We start from the raw sequence: 19,591 nt of genomic DNA, 5'->3' as shown, positions 1-19,591 counted from the left end.
CTTGTGAAGTTCTGTAGGCTTTACACAAGATGCTGTTACTCTTACTTCTATCTTCCATAGAGCAGAGCAGCTCCAAAGACCAGCACATTAGAGTGGAGAATCCAATTAAACGATACAAAATACATTTGCTGCATGCACAAACTAAAAGCTGTTCAGGTTAATGCAGGAAGAGAGCAGGAAGTATGCTGAGAATGAAATACATACTAGCTAAGTAAGTCAAAAACAAGATCACTAACATTTGTAAGAAAAGTGATCTTCAAAGAAATAACATAGTTTAAAAAAAAAAGATTGATTTTCAAAAATCAGTATGATTGATTTTTGTTTCACACAGAGTGTATGAACATTTTTTTCACGAATAAAAGTACTTTTTTATTGAATAATGTTACATAATGTTTCTGTATTTTCTCTGTAGGATTTTTGTTTGAGTTAGTGTGTCATTATGAGTTTTTAAATTTATTTTTCAATCTCTTCTTGCCATGGCCTTGAGATAAATAAAGCTGCAGGGGTTTGACCATGTCACACTCAGAGACTTACTCTCATTTTCACAGAAGTAAACACAATTTCTTGATCAGTTCTTGATTAGGTATCTCCATATTCAAAGGAGACTTAGTCTGTGGATTAAGTAAGTTCTCAATGGAATAAACGCACGTTTTCTACACATCAGGTACAAGAAAGAGTGAGATACAGTGACTGCTTTTAGTTCCAGACACTACACTTGTGCTTTCATGCTTGTGATACAGTGTATTTCAGTAGCCATAGCACCTGAAGGCCAATGAGCCAACAGGGATTTCTGATTCACTGGTGTTTCAGGTACCCAGCCTTTCTTGGAAGTCCTGGCTGTGCTGCTTCTCCCAGTACATAGAGAGGAGCTAATCGCATCATGTTGGCTCAGCACTACAGGGAAAATCCCAAACTAGAGAGGTCAGTTATCTTTCCTTCTTCATGGGGGCAGGGTCAAAACTGGGGTCTGAACTGAACATTAGATATTGACTGAGGCATCCTAAAGAGCCAGACATTCAGGTTTGAAGCCAAGAATAAAATGGTGTCATTAGCATCCTTATTACCTCAGAATACCTTCTGGAACAGTTCATGTAGGAGAGTCACAGATACTTCAGATTTTCAGACTTGCTTTTTAAGGACGTGAAGAGAAAAATTTAGTAACTTTCAAACAAAGATGTGGATTAAGTCTGTTTCTCTTAACCACTGCTTCTGGAAATTTACCAAGAAACCCTGGAAAGCAAACAGCAATCACACATAGAAGGAGAAGCAGACAACAGGTGACAGAAGACTTTCAGTGACATTCCAGATAAGTAAAATATTTTTAACTGTCTCAGAAAAATTTACAGCATGATATTTTACATACTTCACACATTATCCCACTTTCTAGATTTGGTTCATTTCACATGTGAATAAAGGGGAAATTACACATCTGTGGTTTTATAAGAAATTTTTCTCGTGTTCTGAAACTTTGGAGTGCAACAGTCTTCACCACTTAGGATGGATTATATCCAAAAATTGCAATGACAGATGTTTTCCCATTTGCTAGTCATTCTGGGGAGTCCTGAAATTCCTGATTATTAAGTGGTACCTTCATGGAATCTGAAATGAGAAAAACTGGTTATTTCTGAGATTATTCCCACCATGGGAAAATAACTTGCTACTGACCTTCTGAAATGTTTAGAGGGACCACTGGTGAATACTAATTCTTTGAATTCTTTGCTAATACCTGAAAGGACAATGTGTGTGTATACATGTTTGTGAAAATTGCCACTAGTTTAAAAGTTAATTTCTTTCATATCATTGTGTGATGTTCTCCATTGCCTCAAGCTGTGTTTGATTTATAGCCTGATGTTAATCTGGTTACAAATATTAATATTAGAAAAATTAAGATCACTTTATCAACTGCTGAACAAATTGATCATGAACTACAAGACGAATGAGCAGGTGACTACAACAGGTTTGGCATTCTGAAGTCCCCAGACAGGCCCTGTTGAATTAAAACCAAGAAAAATAAAATTCTGCAAATCTGACAGTAATTGTGATAACTTACAAAGTCTGAGAGAAAGAATGAAACAATGGTTACTGTTCTTTCTACTACATTTGGTGGAAACAAATAAGAACATGTGATAGGAACATCACAGACTAATTTTATAGTTTTGTGAAAGGTTAGGAAAGTACTTACTTTTTGAATGAAAGTGAAAAACATTAAGAATATTAGTAACACTTTTTCTTTTTTTCTGACTAGCTTTCATTTGAGTCAAGTCTTCCAGAAGAGGCCTTTCTCATAGAAATCATTAGTCACACATATCTATTACCATCATTATGACAATAAGGAAAATGGAGAAAACAGAAATCATGTTAGTACTGTGCATTAGTATTGCACCTAGTATTGCACTGCTTATTGGCATGGTGGCAAATTTAAGCATCCATCTCATCTGTGCATGTGAGTAATATCATGTCATTGCTCCTAGTATTACCTGCAGCCAGCTATGAAAGCTCAAAGCAGTTACCTCCCTACTTCGATAGCTAACTCGCTCCAGAGTCACTGCTTTCTAAGGTAAGTACTGCATCCAATAAATATGGCTGCATTGTTTTCCTACATACATGCCCTTCAATTTGCATGCATGAAAACACATTTTGATTGATAGGACCCAGTTTACTGAATAATCCAAACTGCAGTGTCTGGTTGTCTTTTGTTAGTATTTTAGTCTTTCTTTAGAATTATCATCTATGGGTTTATGATTATTTGCTGAACACCCCTAGAGTCAGAAATAGTCTCTCCAGGATCCCAAAGGAAATATTTTAATTAACTTTTTTTATTAATAACTTTTCTTTGGGATCTCTTAATCATTTTTTAATCGATTCATTGGGGATTTCATTCACGTTAAACATTGATTGCTATTTATGCAGTTGTAGATGAATCATCCCACCAAAGTCTCAAAACCAAGAAGTGTTCCTTATTCAGGAATAATTTTTGTTACCTTTTAATACTTCTCCACTATGAAGTGGCATGGTGCAAAAAGAGTGAATCTGTAGAGGTTATAGCTCTGAGGACCTGTCATCTACACTACATGTATTTCAGTGGTTTCACTTAAGGTTAGTTTTAATGTGTGCTGAAACCTTGTTGTGGCTGGTACATGCAGGTACAGTAGGTGCATAGTAGAAACCAGTCCCAGGCATCCTCTAGTTTCATCAGCCTGGAAGGAATCCAGTTTGTGCCCTGCTGCAAGATGAAAACCATGAAATGAGGCTGGACGCTGATTTGCTTCAAAGTTGTAATGCTGACCCTATCAAAAATGCTAACATAGACACTCCTTTCTCAACAAAACTAGCAAAATCATCTGAAAATGAGTCTATTTGACACCACAGTCTCTATAAAATCCTACCAGCTACCAATCTTTTATTCTTCATAGTCTAAATCCCTTTCCTGTTTTCCTCATGTTTAATGCCAAGTTTATAACTAGCTAGGTCATCCTGCTTGACTCTTAAGTAATTGCAAAACATCAACACACTTTGAGCCTTTTTTAATACTCCCAAAATTTTGAGGATTATAAAAAGTAAACATTAAACAGCAGAGATTCCCAAGCACTCTGTTAGAACTTCTGAATGTAATTTATATTGGGTATGATAACTTGAAAATTAGTTTAAATGTAGCAGACAATGCTTAATATGTTACTAATGTCCTGGAAATATTTGTAAGCATTACAAAGTTATAAACACCTTTTTTTCTATTCATTTCTTTATTCCTCTAAAACAGTGGATCATTGTAGTACTTTTTTTTCCCTTTTGGTAACCCTAACAACTTTACCATTTTTATCTAATAAAAAGCTGTGACTATTAGAATTTTTTCTTCCTTTTCAATTCCTTATGCACTTCAGCTCCTTCTCCCTTTTTTTAAGGCACTGCAGTATGAATTTCCCTGGATTTTTCACTGATGTCTTCAGCTTGTCATTTTTTATTTATTTCAGCTGACTTTTCCCAACACTTTTTAATGCAACTAAATATATTTTATATGCACTTATTTCTAATTTTCACTTTCAATTATTTTTTATAAGGCTGCTTGCATTTCATGAATACTTTCTTCATTTTTAGAACCTTGGCACTTTTTTCCTTTCTAAATTAACTTCCTTTAACAAATCCCACTTTTGATTGACATTTCCAACTCCATTCTTTCCCATTCATTGAATTTTATCTGTAATACTCATTAGTTTTTAAGGTTTTTTGACAAGTGAGTTTGCCTCATCTTTTGTATTTCTGTTGTCTTCCAAATAAAAACTAGACTGAAACTTTTTTAGCCTTGACAGTTATTAGCTTTCAGAAGAGATATTTTAAGGAGAATGCCTGATCTGGGCTGGATTAAAGCTACTAGTTTAAGGCTAAAAGGTATCCTATCTAACTGGTAATCTTCAGCTGTGGTTCATTGCCTGTTTGGTTGACTCAACTTGCAATAACAAAGAGCCAGATGGTACCTGAGTGAAGATGCACATTGCCTGCATTTAACACCAGGTTTTCTGCATATATACTTAGATGTATTACTGTCTTCATAATCACTATAAGAGCTCTTTTGCAAGCTGTGTTAAACACTAATGTTTACTGAATATATATATCCATGTCCCAAGGACAACTTTGGGAGTGCCTCACCCTTCTGCAGAACTTGTACTCTGAACTGGGTATACAGATAAAAATAAAAGAGACAAAATCAACTTCAGATTTTAGGATGCGGTCCATAACCTTGGTTAATGCCTGTTGACCTAAGTCTGTTAGTTTTGGGTGACCTGTATCTGTCTGGGCACACCATCCCAGAGATTTTCCTCTGCTCTTTACATGCTTCCTCATAACTGTAATATTTGTAAATGCAAACTTGACTAAGTCAACAGTAATGCAGAGGCATTCAAACAGCTTCTGACTTGCATGAATTTTTCAGATGAGTTCTTGCCTCCCTGGTATCACCTGTGTGATTCATCTCATGCAAAAGTGAGAAATCTAGCCCAGACTAGGTGCTTATGTCATACTTACAATGAGAGCTACTTGTAAGGGGAAGTTTGTCTCGTGTTTTCCTGTTTGCCTCCTCCTTCCAGTATGTGTTTGCTTTATGCAGTTCTCAGTAACTGGACAGCTGTTAGGTGTTTAGGAAAAAAACCTAAGCAAAACCAAACAAAAAACCACCCACCACCCAGCACAGACTCCTGATTTTTGGCAAATTCAGATGTCTCTGGACAAGATGATTGAGCCAGAATGAATAACAAATAAATTCACTACATCACAAATTCTTGAGTCAAAAGTAATATTGAAATGATAATTTAATGAACATAATCTTAAAAGTTAATTTACAATTATGCATGTCTTTCAAGCAGAAAGCTCCAAACTCATTATTTGGCAGATTCCAGGGCCAAGTATAGGTGCAATTTGGCCTAAAAAGCCTTTAGCTGGCAAACAGAGCAAGAAAGAAAACAAATATGCTGGTCTTGGCTTTGGGAGTTATAGTCACATTTTAAATAGGATTGCCTCTAAACACAGCTGCAGAACTGAATCTCTGATGTAATAAAGCTGTCTGGTTTATGGCAGACATACATCAGTGCTGCTCTGATGGCTCAATCCATTAGAATCACAGAATGACAGTAACTTCTTTGTGTATTACAAATAAATCATCACTATCACTCAACATATTTAGATAAATTGTAAATCATCTGGTGTAAGTTTTGCTTGAGAAATATAAAGCTGTTGGAGTTCTAGAGTATGTAGAATGAACAGAGAAAAAGGTTGAAGATTTTATCTATTTCCTCCATCAACATGTTTATTCCACTCAAGGGACTTAACCACATGCATTTGGAAAATTAATGTCAGAAAAATAACACTTTAATAATTTTCTGCTCCTACACTCAGACTCATCAACAAGCCAATGAACTGTGAATATATGTAGAAGTCTGTTAAAAGGAGAAAAAAAAATCATGTAAAACGTCTAGGCAAGATCCTTTTATTGGTGTTTGAATCCAAACAACCTCACTCTAGGATAGAGTTGTAAACATGAGAGTTTCAACGCAAGTGTTCATCTTGTTTTTAACTACATTTATATTTTGCACATATAAAAGGGAGGAATTTTTAACCCCAGTTTGTCCATGCAGTCTTGTTTATTTAGATGACTGTGTCCATAATTAATCTCTGAAACCTTAAAAATGAAGTTTACAGAACTGCCTCTACTTTTAAGTGCAAAACTGCACTTGGACCCAGTTGCTATTGACATATATCTTTCCATGTGGTAAATACATGACAGGAGGTGAAATAAGTGATATATGAATATAAATATGTTATACATATATGTATGCACATATATGTGCATGTACATAGACATAAAGCTATGACAAAAAGACATGTCAACTTGATGACTCATAAGAATGAGGAGGGGTGCCATTTTTCCATAGAAATTCACCTTTGTCTGCATATTCAAGCAAGTTTAGAGTTTTAATTTGATTAGTGGGCACTCCATAGCTCCTTGTATGCTACGAAAGCAAATTTTGAACTCCATGAGATGACTGGAAAAAATTGTCTCCCTTATCTCAAAGCATTTGATGTCCAACACAAGTCAGATAATATTGTCGGAGATCTTTGAACTTTTTTTTTTCTTGAAAACATACCTGTGCTAATTAGATGTTATTTTCATAAGATGTGTCTTTCTTAAGCTGATATTAAAATAAAAATTAAAACTAAATTAAAGGAGGTTCAGAAAAAATAATTTTTCTTTAAAATCCAAAGTTTGGACTAGATTATCTGTTACACAGTGCTAAATTGGTGTATCTTGCAAATCTGTTACTTTCACCACTGTTTTCAGCCCAAAACATATGGTTCTCATCATGGCTTAGTTTAGAGCAGACTAGGAGGTCAGCGTGAGCCTGTTCACAAGTTCACAAGAACAGCCAGGAAACAGTTTTGATCAGCTTTCCACAAGCTGAAAGTTGTCATATCCAAGCAGCACTCACAGCTGGGGAAGTGTGGCTGGTTTCCAGATTATTTCACTATGCTTCTCGGAGAGGCTGGGATGCTACCAGAGAACTAGCTTGGTACTGTCAGCATGTTCTAACTGACTTGGACAAGTTTGGAAAGCTGATTTAATCAGTTAAACCTAGACTACAACCTACAAAATGGCCTCTACAGTCCTAGTCTGATTCTAGTTGCAAATTAGCTCCTGTTTCCCGAAAAAGGCAATTATAGTTTGATGAGAACCAAATTCTCAGGAGAAAATTCTCACCAGCAAAAAGTAAAGTTATCTTCCCTTATAGCTGGAGGATCTTAGTCATCTTTATGTCCCTGCAAAGGCTGATTTTTTGTTGTTGTTGTTGTTGTTGTTGTTTAGGTTACTGGAGACAGTGAGCCCTGTCCTACATCATCCTGATCCTGGGACACCCTGGAGCTTCAAGCCAAGCTACAGCTGCTGTGTTTTTTCCTGGAAGACACAGGTCTGGCTTGAGTGTGTGGTTCAGAACAGGTGGCACCACAGCTGCAGCATGGTGAATTACTTTGCAAGGTGGACATCGTGCACCATCACTCATATAAATGAAACACAGTTCATGTTATCAAGTAAGAATGTTACATATACTTTATGCAGTTATAGGTGTTTTTCTTATGTGTAACATCATGAAAAAGCATCAGCTGATTCTTTGATGTTGATTATCTGATTGAGCACTGTTGTTGCTCAATTGGATTATGTTACATGTGACTTCTATATGCTCAACTCTAGAAAGAGAAGCCTGAGCCTGCAAGTAACAAAGATGAACCATTGATCCTAATTTAAGATACTGATAAGTAGATGGACATTTTTGTTTGTCACTATATACCTCCTGCTTGCCATTGCCATGTGTCATCCTCTTTATTTTTCACTATGCTTCTTTCACTAAATTATTGCTCCAATCTCTATTGCCAGGGATGGTTATTTGTAACAATCTTCTCCACGAACACAATAACATAAAAGCTGTGAGCTCAAAGCAGAACAATGCCGTCTCTGAACATTTTGAATGAGTACAATGGTACAGAGTGCCTTTTGCCAGAGAAAAGGAAGTTGCAGTAAATCAGCTGTGCTATAAGGAGAGGTCTGCATGTGGATTCATACTAAAGACCTTATTCTGGAGTTTTGTCTTGGAATAATGTACTTGGTTTTGACATATCATTAAAGAAAGAATCAACAAGAAGACTGAGAAGAGGGGATGGTGAAAGAAACAACAAGTGCTGTAGTTCAGACATATTAATATTCATGAGGTGGTTTCAAAAAGGCTGGAGGAAGTTTGGTATGGACAGGAGAAAATTCAGGAATGTCAGAGAAGAGCTTGTGTCGTACTGCCTTTTTCATTTTAGAATCATCTAGATTAGAAAAAGCCCTTAAGATTATTGAGTCCAAATCTCCATAAACAAAGATGTTTATGCAGGGCAGTGTCTCATTCTGGCAGAATTCTGTCTCATTTCATCTGATGTCTGTCACTAAATGTCTACATTAAAAATGACAAATGCTTTCCTCAACACACTAACAGAAATATCAATGAAGTTTGTGACTCTGGGTTGTTCAGAAATAAGGAACAATCTAGTTTTGGTAGATTTTACCAGATGAAATTTAGTACTGGATAAGGGCATGATCAATAAATTAGTGATCACTGTACAAGGAAAGATAGATCAAACGACCATTCTTTTGGCATGTTGTTCACTCCAAGTTTTCCAACAAAACAGAAATATATCAAAATTAATAGGCTCCATTGTCTGACACCTACACCTACATACCCCCCCCCCTTCTTATTTTATTTAAAACTATAAAAAATTTCTTGTTTGAATGAACCAATTTTCTCCTTAAGTCCATAGATATTTAATTGACCTGAATGGACTTCATTAGTTCATATCTGTATGCATTTTTTCACAGTTCTGTTTGTCTCAGGACGTGGCTCAGCATTACTGAGACTCCATCTTCTGAAACCAAGGCTGAATTTTAGATCATTAGATAGAAAAAGTTTGACGATTGATTAGTATCTATAAAATAACAGCAATGAAATGAGATTGTCACTTCCCAGACTACAGCTGATGTACTGATTTTATGCTTTTGGAAAAGTAGTTGTAGTGCCATCTGCTGTCTTCCTAATGGGCAAGATACTTCCCAAGAGATTTTCCTCTAGTGCTAGGGATTGGTTATCGCAATGTATGAAATGCAAGGTTTTAAAGCTCACAGAGAACTCTATGCTCATGCAATAAAAAAGCTGAAGGGATTTGGAAAAGCACAACAGGATTTTGAAACTGATATTCACACTGAACATATCTATATATTCCTGCACACTTTTGGCTCCTCTTGAGTAACTGTGTTTCTGAACTTCTTCCATTTGTCCTCAAGTGTTATGTTGAGAAGTGTGCTAGTTTGGGCTGTGATAGAGTCAATTAGTAGCTAGTATGGGGCTATGTTTTTTTAATTGTGCTGAAAACAGTGTTGATGTTATGAAAACAGGAATGTTTTCATTGTCACTGAGCAATGCTTACACAGTCAAGGCCTTTTCTGTTTCTCACCCCACCCCACCAATGAGTAGGCTGGGGGTGCACAAGAAGTTGGAAGGGGACACAACTGGGACAGATGACGTCAGCTAACCAAAGGGATGTCCCATACTGTATGATGTCACACTCAGCATATAAATCTAGGGAAAGAAGAAGGAACGGGGGATGGACGTTCAGAGTGATGGCATTTGTCTTCTCAAGTTACTGTTATGAGCGATGGAACTCTGCTTTCCTGGAGATGACTGAGCACCTGCCTGCTGATGGGAAGTAGTGGATGAATTCCTTGTTTTGCTTTGCTTCCATACATGGCTTTTGCTTTACCCATTAAACTGTCTTTATCTCTACCCATGAGTTTTCTCACTTTTACCCTTCCAATTCTCTCCCCCATCTCACCAGGGAGGAGTGAGCGAGTGGCTGTGAGAGGCTTAGTTGTCGGCTGGGGTTAAACCATGACAAAAAAGAAACAGAAAAAAAACCCAAAGTAGTCTTGGAGTATTATGGAGAAATCTAGAAGGAATAAAGTATCACCAGGATAAACGGTTTGAGGAAAGACCTGAAAGAACCAGGATAGAGAGTGAAACCAATGCAGTGTGCTCACTTTTCCAATACTAAATGCCAATATTACAGTTTAGCTCTAGTCTCATTATTCTGTAGTCTCAGGTGAGGCTACAAGTCCCACCTGATTTTGGAGTGGACAGAAAGGGACATCTGACTAGGCAGTGTTATCATTGGAGCGAATGGGGGATTTTCTTGACCATTTTTAAGGAGTAACACAAGCTTAAGTTCCCCACTTTGGTATTTCTTGAAGGTACCATGTCATCCTTACATGGCTTTATGTCCATAAAATGCAGATAGGAGATGACTGTGCCCATGTAAACCACCTCTATTTACAATGTGCACTTCTTTGTCCAAGATGTTCTTCTGTCTTGTTTATTAACAGTATATTTTTTGAGGTTTCCATTAGTATTTATTTATTGTTTTTTAATGGTCTTGCCAAGGTTATGAGTGTCTTGGCAGGGGGACTTGATAAATTCTTTTCTTGCTATTGCTGGCTTAGTCTAGCTTAGTCAGATTAATTTAATCATGATGGTGACATCTGGCAATTTTGCAAAATAGAGTCCATTAGAAGTCACTTCTTTTTTAAATCTGACTGTTCATTATAGTATGAACAATTGCTCCTCTTTAGATCTCTTTAGCATATTCATAACCAAGATATGCAATAATATCACTGTAATAATTTATCAAAAGTCAGGTTATATACACCTGAACACATCTAGGATATGCATGCATCTTGATACACTAATAATTTTGTTTCAGGAGTTAAGGTAGTTTATTATCTTCTATTTATGCTGGAAATATTATTTATTATTTCTTGTGTTCTATTTTTCAAGATTGCTAAGATCAGTGTTATATATTATTTGGATAGATTAATATTTCAAACATCTTTCATCTAGTTCCATATTAAAACAAAACATTCTCAATTCTGTCGTAAATTACAAATAATGGTTGTATTACTCCAACAAAAAAAAAAAAAAACAACTGCACAGCTGGTGACATTTATGTGCCATAAACTATGAACTAATGTGTTATAAAAGCAAATTAGTAAGATACATTTATCAAAACTGGAAGGGTGCAAAGTTAGGATTATGTCAGTGTTACTTCCAATTACATTTGAAAATTAAATACTTTACTTTTTTTTAACATGCTGAAATCAAATATCAGGCCTGCCTATCCCTGTCAATCAGAACTTCTACCCTCCCAGAATTTGGTGTGCAGTGACCCATCAACACCTGAATATCCTTATAGGTTCTTGACCATGCTGTCTCCTCCAGCATGAAAGAAGTTTATACAATAGCATAGCCAAACTTCTTTCATCAGAGATATGATCATGCAATAAATACTAAGGATATGGATAATGGAAGTGCTGCTTATATCCAGTTCCTGCTCAGAGTTAAGCTTATTAATCTTGAAAGGTCTCAAACAGGATCTACCCTAATATCAGCTACAAGTTCAGATAATTGAAGGTATATTCTACATCCAGCACAAAGTTGGTTTAGAACAAGCTATTGGAGATCCCACTGTCTCTCTTGGTACCAGTGCATTGAGCTAAGATGTCTGTTTAGATAGATTTGGACTTCTTTGTGGTTTCCCATGTGAGAATGAAACTATGTGATCTAGTCTGTCATGAAAGAATCCTAGAAAAGCAGGTTGATAGAATCACTGATTCACACAAACATTTAAGTTGGGGCCTCCAGAGGTCTCTTGTTCAATCTCCTGCTTAAAGCTGGAGCAACACTGAATTCAAACCAGGTCACTCAGGGTTTTGTTCAGTCAAATCTTAAAAAGCTTCAGGGATGAAGATGGCACAACCTCCTCGGGCAGCCTGCTCCACTTCCCTGACTGCCCTCATGAGGAAAAAGTTATTCCTCATTTACAGTCAGAACCTATCTTGGTTCAATTTATGCTTATCTTTTTTCATTCTTCCACCATGGACCATATATACAAATATATATATAATTAATGCATATATATAATTAATGCATATATGTATAAGCATCTGCTTTTAACTTGTAACCCCTGTCTCTTGTTTTCCTGCTATGCCCTTTCATAGTCCCCTCCATCTTCTTGGTAACCTCCTCTTAGGCATTGTAGGGCTGCTATTCAGTCCTCCACAAGACTTTTCTCAAGGTTACAAAAGCTCTTTTCCTTTACCCTCTCTTCATACTTCATGGGGTCTATTCTCCTGATCATCCTCTAAACTTGCTCAACTCATCAACACCCTTCTTGCCCTGGGGAGTCCAAAACTGGAATGCATTTTTCCAGGTACGGTCTAGCAAGCATCAAGTAAAGGGAAGTAATTGCTTCCCTCAATCTCCTGGCTATGTCTTGTTATTGCTGTCGAGGATGCTGTAGCCTTCACCACTGCCAACTGTCCCCCAGGACACCCACGTCCTGTTCAACAAAGCTGCACCCTAGCTGCACGGTCTCCAACCTGTACCAACACAATTGCATTTGCTGAATTTCATAAAGTTCCTGACAGACAATTCTTTTAGCCTGTCTAGGTCCCTCCAAGTGGTAGCCGTGTCCTCAAGTGTATTGACTGCATCCCACACTTTGAATGCATCTGCAAATTTAATGATGGTGCATGAGAAACTGTATCTCCAGAACTGTCAATATTAGGGTCTCACAGTGGCAAATTATTCTTCTTGTCCTTTTCAGCCTTTAAGGCAAACACTGTAAAAAAATTCATCAAAGAATGTCAATTAGAAGTAACTGACATAAAAATCCCTAGTAAATATTCCCTGAAAATGATGATATGGATCCTATCAACATAGCCCAGTACTTCGGTGACTGACAGATATTTACAGAAACTGAACCTAGCAAGAGCAGAAGTCACACCAGTGATGAGGAAACTAAAGCAGCTCCGATGCTTTGATACTGCTGGGCCATGCAGGGTATGCAGGAAAGTGCCTGCATTTCTTGCTGACACTAAGCTACAACACAGCAATGTTGCACTCCTGTGTCAGCAGTGAGACAGAAAATCCCATTTCACTCCTGCTGCAGATTGTTTGGCTTTAATAACTCACGTTTTCATCACCTCTCAGCCGTTCTGTCATACAAGGCTGCTTAGTTCATCTCCCATCTTCTCTGTGCTCAATGGAGTGAAATGTGCAACTTTAAAAGGAGTGGAAGATCAGCAGAGACAATCTGAAGCACCTTCTTCAGGAAGATGTTTCTTTCCATTGACATCAGTCGGAGATTATTAGGTATTTTAACTATTAACTGTAAGTGTCTAAATTTGCATACCAATACATATTCTTGAGGTCTTTTACTTTCAGGATATTTCTGTGACAGAACAATATGTATGTCCCTAGCCAAGCTATAAGAACACAGAATATTGCAGATATGAAGCTCGCTCTTAATTTTTATTTCAGCTTCCCATAGAGTTTTTGAGAATGTTTGAATTGTCAGTTTTTACCCTTGAATTACCCTGTAGATTAAGATTAGGATATCGAAGAGACAGTTTGAAAGACTGAGGGGAAGAGTCATCTGATAGCTCTGTTGCACTGGCAAAAGTAAGACTTTTAGAATAAAGTTGATGTTAATCTGTAAAAAAGAACTTCCTTGGATATAGCAGCATAAAGCAGAAGAAGCAATAGCTGTGTTGTGATTAAACATGGCAAGCAGCTAAACACCACACAGCTGCTCACTCACTCTCCACTCCCAGTGGGATGGGGTAGAGAACTGGGAAAAAAGAAAGTAAAATTTGTGGGTTGAGGTAAAGACAGTTTAATAGGACAAAAAAGGAAGAGATAATTAATAATAATAATAATAATATAGAATATACAAGTGATGTGCAATGCAATTGCTCACCACCCGCTGCCCGATTCCTAGCCAGTTCCCAAGAAGCGGCCCCAGGCCCGATTTTCTCCTAGTAATTTACTGAGCATAACGTCATATGGTATGGAATATCCCTTTAGTCAATTTGGGTCAGCTGTCCCAGCTGTGTCTCCTCCCAACTTCTTGTGCCTACTTGCTAGTGGGGTGGTGTGAGAAGCTGAAAAGTCCTTGACAGTGTAAACACTGCTTAACAACTAAAGAATATATCACTGAATGTGTTGCAAATGGAATAGAAAATTAAAAATTACATCTTCTGGTCTTCTGTTTTTCCTTCTCTGTTACAATGCATTTCTTATCTCTTCCTCTCTCTTACACTGTTTTATTTTGGCAGAAACTAACTAATGGAAAAGTGTTATCAATGTAAATTCCATAGTTTGGCTAGGAAATACGAGAATCCCAAGGAAAAATTTCTTCATAAGGAAACTAAAGTTTCCAGGGGAGGGGAACCTCAATCCATTCCACTCCTACCAGTTTGATGCCAGTACCATCAATAGATGCTCAGAGCCTGAAAAGGGATCACAGGTCAGCAACGGAGCACCTGAAGAGCAGCACAAAGGAATTGCAGACAGTAAATCAACTTCATTGGAGGCCCAACTTAAATGCTTCTATGCAAATGCACATAGCATGGGGAATAAACAAGAGGAATTAGAGACATGGACATGCCTGCAGGGCTACAATCTTATTGACATCATGGAGATGTGGTGGAACGGCTCCTACAACTGGAGTGTTGGAATGGAAGGATACAGGTTCTTTAGGAAGGACAGGCAGGGAAGATGAGGAAGGGGTGTAGTCCTTGATGTCAATGACCAGCTGGGGTGCATGGAGCTCTGCCTGGGGATGGATGAGGAGCCAACCAAGACCTTATGAGTCAGGATTAAAGGGAGGGCAGGGAAAAATGAAATTACAGAGGGAGGCTGCTACAGGCCACCTGACCAGGAAGACTGAGAAGATGAGGCCCAGTATACACAGATAGAAGCAGTTTCACATTCACAAGCCCTAGTCCTCATGGAGGACTTCAAACACCCTGATATCTGTAAAAGGGACAACACAGCACAGGGCATAAGGGAGGGGGCAGTCACAACTTCTCCAGGCAACCTGTTCCAGTGTCTCACCACCCTCACAGTGAAGAATTTCTTCCCTACATTTAATCTAAATCTATCCTCTTTCAGTCTAAAACCATTACCTCTCATCCTATCACAGAATCATAGAATCATCTAGGCTGGAAAAGACCTTGAAGACCATTTGGTCCAACCATTAACCTAACACTGACTGTTCTCAACTACACAGTGTATCATTACACTCCCTGATAAAGAATCCCTCCTCATCTTTCCTGTAGGCCCTCTTTAGGTACTGGAAGGCTGCTAGAAGGTCTCCCTGAAAAATTCTCTTCTCCAGGCTGAAGAACTCCAACTCTCTCAGCCTGTCCTCATAAGGAAGCTGCTCCAGCCCCCTGATCATCCTCATGACCCTCCTCTGGACTCGCTCCAACATGTCCATGCCCTCTTTATTTTGGGGCAAGAGCTAAACACAGTATTTCAGGTCGGGTCTCATGAGAGCTGGCAGGGAGTATCACCTCCCTCAACCTGCTGGCCACACTTCTCTTGATGCAGCCCAGGATACGGTTGATTTTCTGGGTTGCAAGCATGCATTGCTGGCTTAGTCAGTTTTCCATCCACCAACACTCCTAAGTCCTTCTCTGCAGGGCTGCTCTCAATTCACTCATAGCCCAGCCTGTATTTGTGCATGGGATTGCCTTGACCTGTGTGCAAGACCTTGCACTTAGCCTTGATAGATAGGTTAAATTCAGAACCCTTGAAACCTGTGGTGACTATGCAATAAGTATGTGTCAAGAAGTTCCACATAACATACCTTCTGTAGATCATAAAGCACCCTCTTCATCATTGTGCCTTAAGAGAATGGGAAAGCCAAAAGCAAAAGTCCAAAACCACAACAGTAATGTAACAAAAACCACCACATGTCAAAAACAGAGGAGCTGATCATGTTTTTTTGCTGATCCTTGTTTTATTTCTAGGTAGCTGTCTTTGACTAATTTACCGGCCCAGCCTGAAGTATTTTGTGTATACTCCTAAAATCCTGTTGATCCTCTTAATGCACACACTACTTGTGCAGAATCAGGAGTTTTGTTAATGCTCTGCAGAAAGCATGGATACTTTTGAGGTACACTCTTAACATCAGTGTAAATTAGCCTGTAAGTTACATTAGCCTGTGGGTTTTGTTTGGGTATTATTCTAGCATAAACTGCTTCAAGGCTCCATCTTTATTTAGGCTTTGTGTACAAAGTCACTAGAGAAAGATTTGCTTATGGAGAAAATCAGTGTATCTTGACATACTCTGAAAGAAGAAAATTAATATAAATGGAACAGTTTAACACCTGCACAGTTCCATTTGCAGACCACCATCAGTTTCAGAGATTTCCTGAGAAGAGAGGTATCAGTCACTTCCAAAGTATACTTCCTATAACTATACCTCAAAAAGAGTTGTGAGATCTACAGAATCCTGAAGTCATTAACAGGTCTGAAGAGCTATAGTTTAGATTAAAATCATATATCTAAAAAAGTGTCATACTCCTCTTATGGATGACACTTTGTATGATTTAATCTTGTCTAATTTGTCCTACTGCTTAGGCAAACCTTTATCTTTTTTTTACTCTCTGTCGTAAATCCCTCAGTCCAGGATTTCTGGAGCAACTAGAAAATGTTCAAGACAATGTTTTTTTTTGTTTTCTTGTTTGTTGTTGGGGGAGTGGTGGGGTTTTTTGGTTGGTGGGGTTTTTTCCTTCTAAACTGTAATCTAGTAGAAGCCAAAACTTTGCAATATCAAATCAGGTTGACCACATTTTTTCAGGAACGTTCCTCACATCACAACTGGGAAGGTTAAATTTCTTTTCAGCAGTAAGGAGGGCTACCCTGTGCTAGCAGCCACCCCATGGAAATATCCTACACACAGGACCACAGCAGGGCCAGGACTGATTTAAGCTTTGTAGTGCTAAATGAGACAAATGACTTAAACCTGGATCACTCTCATCCCAGAGAAGTGTCTTGTTCACATGTCTTTAGTTGGGTTACCCATGAAAACCAGTCTCGATTTTATTGCACAGAACAAAAATAATGATGCTTCAAAGAATGGGAAAGCTATTTTCTTACAAACAAAGGTTTGATTCTTAATAGCTTTTTAAAAATCTTTGGATCAAGTCTTCAATTTCTATGAAGATATAAATGTAGATATTGTGGTTTTATATAATTTAATCACAAGATTCCTTCAGTTAACATATGTACATATATATATATGCATGCATATATATGTATACACTCTTCTGAGTTAAATCATGAGCATACAGACCTTTCAAATTTATTGTAAACTGGAAAATGAAAGAAAGTAAATTTAGCTGTTTTCATTATGACATTAACAAAAGAGAATCCCGAAGAGAATTTTTCTAGCTTTTTATTAACCAAGCTATCAACTCACTGTCTAATAGTCTATTTGGGAAACTATCTCTACAGTTTGCCAGACAGAATAAACCAAAGAACGGAGACAAGGAGAGGGTGACAGAAAGCTGTTTTAAGGTGCAATCCAAAGAGGAGAAACTGAAGGTCCCTGCATTCTAGTAAGCAAATTGAAGCAACACCAGTTGGGGGGTAAATAAAAGTATTTTGACATTTATTTTTGTAATTTCATGTAGCTGTATGCTTGATCTTATATTCTGTTGAGTTCAGAGACTATAAATAGATCTCTTTAAATTCAGACTTCACTTTCAAATAATATTTTAATATGTCCTAGAAATCTTCTTTTTCCCTTCCAATTAATCCTATCACAAAAATTCTGATGGGATAGTCATTGCCTCTCTTGTGTGAAGCTTGAATTAAGAATTTCTTTTAATTTTAGAAGGACACAGGGGAAACATTAAAGCAGGAATTATGTCATTTTCCAACACTGGTTAAATTCATAGCCAAGGCTTTGTAAACAAAGTATATCCATCCAAAAAATGCAGTTACTGTAGTATGAATTTATATTTCCTATAACCATCCTTTTCAGAGATACTTTCAGGCATTTAGAAACAGTTCAGCTGAGAAATATTTGTTAACTTCTTATACATGATTTATCATTTACTAATTTTATTAATATTTCAGTTGTCAGATGTATACAAATACCTCTGAGTGATAGCAAAGGAAACTGTGTAAGCTGAAGTTACAGCAGAATCCATCCTTAAATGATCCATGTCATTCCTGTTCATATCTTTGTGCTCTGTTGCTGTTCAGTACCAGGGAGTCAGATTTAGAGAAGGGGGAAGGGAAAGAAGCTGCAAGATAGTAAGCACTTTTGAAACTCCCAGACCCACATTAAATTAATTGCCAGTGCAATTGATAAATGATTCCATGTATCAAATTTTTAATATCCTAGTGCAAAGCATCGCTACCTCCATACAGTTAGAAATATTGTCACAGGCAAAATAGAGTTGATCTAGGGAATTTAACTCCATTTATTATCAGTTAACATAAACATTTGATTAGCCCCTTGTTATCGCTGCAGGCTACACTCAGGCCCGTTGGTGAGGAAAAAGGAAGCACGGGAGGTTGTGGTCAGTGCATAGTGGTTTCTTTCTGCTGTTCTTTTTTCTTACCCTTTTATTCCTCTGTTCCTTCCTTCTTCCTTGTTTCCCCTGCTTTAGCATGAGTCTTCTGTGAGTCACAGGCCCTTCAGGAATTCCACCAACTCCACCACGCAGCCCCTCCTCCTGCTCTCACCTTGTTTTCCTTTTTTTTGGCATTTACCTCCATTTCTTAAACATGCTTTGAAGGCCACCCCTGCCTCCCCAACACCTCTCCAAGTTATGTTCCATACAAATCTTTATTACAACCTTAGACTTGTGCTTCCAGAGCAATCCTGTGACTAGTCTAAGCCCAGAGCTATGTCAAAGAGTATCTAAAGATGCTGAAGGCACTCTTCACTCAAAATACGTGGATTTCAACCCTCTTCAAGGGCAAAGTACTTACCCTGAGTTTATTATCCAGTGTTTGTTATCCATAGCATAAGTTCTTGGGACCTGGACTAAATAAATAAATAACATTCTTCTGATTAACAATGTTATAAGAATCTTTTTATGACATATTTTATGAATGTTAGCATTAGACCACTGTTAAATTTTTCTCTGATGAGTGAAGCTTCCAAGACTATAATACTTCTTGCCTGGGGAAAGAATAAATATTACTTATTTTTCTTTCCTTCTGCTTTCGAAGAGAAACTCCTTAAAAAGGGGGAAATGGGAGAAATTGTTATAAAATTAATAGCTAACATTACAGGCTACTTTCAGTATTGTTTCTCATCTAATCAGAGAGCAGCTGCAGATTAGACATTAAAAGTTATTACCTTTTACATGGTTTGGAGACCAGCCATATGAAGTGAAATGCAGATTTCTTAGCCTATTTCCAATTAAGCTGCTGCTACTAACCAATACCTTTTGCTGTTGTCTGAAAGTACTTAATTTATGGTGAGATTTTAATCAGCTAAAGAGAAAATCACTTGAATTTATAGTTTAGTCATATTGGATAGGGAAGCATTAATAATAGACAATGCTCTCTACACTGAAGATACTTCATACAGGTAAAGAGTTATCTTGAGGTTCCCCTACTGTTAATTTGACACCAATATAGAATGCATC

This window comes from Strix uralensis, chromosome 3 (assembly GCF_047716275.1).
Source record: "Strix uralensis isolate ZFMK-TIS-50842 chromosome 3, bStrUra1, whole genome shotgun sequence".
Classification (NCBI taxonomy): Eukaryota; Metazoa; Chordata; class Aves; order Strigiformes; family Strigidae; genus Strix; species Strix uralensis.
Note: the sequence above shows the minus strand (reverse complement) of the source record.